Here is a 1660-nt window from a genome sequence, read left to right on the forward strand (position 1 = left end):
TTTGGTTCAGCTTTCAACCCTTGTTTTTTTCTTTCCTTTGGACTGGATGTTTTCAGAAAAGACCTTGCATCAATGTAAGCCTGAAAGGACGATAGGGCTTCTTTGATCTAATACGGGTGAACAGATTAGCTGCCAGCAAATGGTGGCTGTGAAGCTTTTTATAGCTGGAAAATATCGAGACAAACAGGAACACTTCCATTTCTCTCCCCTCCATTCCACCCACTTTCTTCTCTTCCAGCCAAACGTTTTCATTCCTGTTACTAAAAGGATCTCTCCCATTTTTTCTCCTCTGTGCAATGAGAAAGAAAACCAGATGCTGGGAAAGAAATGATGAAAGTAATAGGACTGAAAGCGGGTTGACATAGCATGATCTCCACCGATTCACTTACTAATTAAAACATACTTCTGTTCTGATTAAAAATCATGAAACCATGACGCGCTTTTTAATATCCTTCTTTCTTACGTGCTTCAAATTGTTTCCTGCTGCCTGACACAATATTTGTGTTAAATTAGGGACTGATAAGAAATGGATGGAAGGGGTAGCACTATATGGTATAGCTATGCTGGCTTCCATCTGCCACCCAAGTCTAAATGCTTACCTTTATAGATGGTCAAGAAACAGGTGGGAGAATCCCTCTTGGGTGTTTTTTTCCCCTCCTCAATGGACTAAAATATATTATCAAGGTGGAACCAATCTGGTGACATTTTTTAACAACTTTGTAATTCTCAGTATTTTTACCAGTAGCCTGTAGGTTTTTAATGTAATATGTTAATCTCTGCTATCTAGACTATGGAGTACAAATTCCCATTCTGATTTACATACTAACAGGGACCTATGCAGGATGAGTAAATAAGTCAGTCCTTAGACTGACCTTAGTCAGTCCTTAGACTGACTTATTTGGATGGAGTCAGTTACTGAATGGAGTCACTTAATGGAGTTACTGAATGGAGTAACTGAATGGAGTCAGTTACTCTTGCACTCCATTCCTTTGGATTTGCTTATCTTCGGGGAACAAGAGTGACTTACTTTGTGCCATTTAATTTATTTATTCTTATTTATTTATTGGATTTATATTCCGCTTTTCTCCCCGAAGGGCACCCAAGGTGGCCATTTAAGGCCTGTTCTTGCCTATCTGTGGCATTCTGAAGGTCTCCTCCGCCATTCTGAAGGTCTCTGCAGCTGGCTGGTTAGCTTCCCCTCTCCCTTAGATCCCATAGGATCTAAGATCCCATATATCTAGATCTAGAACCCCATAGATCCCATAGGATCAATTACTCCCTATCCACAGATTCGCTATCCACTGGGGTTTCCAGAAACCCAACCCCAGCAGATAATGACTGTAATGTAGCAGCAATGTATTTTTTACTGTGACTTCTGAGCGACCAATTAGAATCTCATCCGCACACACTTCCTTATGCCTTTTAAATGAAGCTGAACATCAGAGAAGAAGCTTGCAGCATTCCTGGGGAGCCAGGCCCCTCAAATCCCACCAGGCAAAGTCCTAATGACCTTCCCTCTCACTTGGTAGCTCGCCAGTCTCTGCTGCTCTATCTCCCACTCCCTGAATTCCAAAAGAAAGAAGGAAATGGAGAGGAACTGGAAATGTGGAGGTTAGTGGTAGGCTAGAGTATCTTGGGAGTTGGAGATAGAAGAGCAGTG

The sequence above is a fragment of the Tiliqua scincoides genome, chromosome 12, assembly GCF_035046505.1.
Source record: "Tiliqua scincoides isolate rTilSci1 chromosome 12, rTilSci1.hap2, whole genome shotgun sequence".
Classification (NCBI taxonomy): Eukaryota; Metazoa; Chordata; class Lepidosauria; order Squamata; family Scincidae; genus Tiliqua; species Tiliqua scincoides.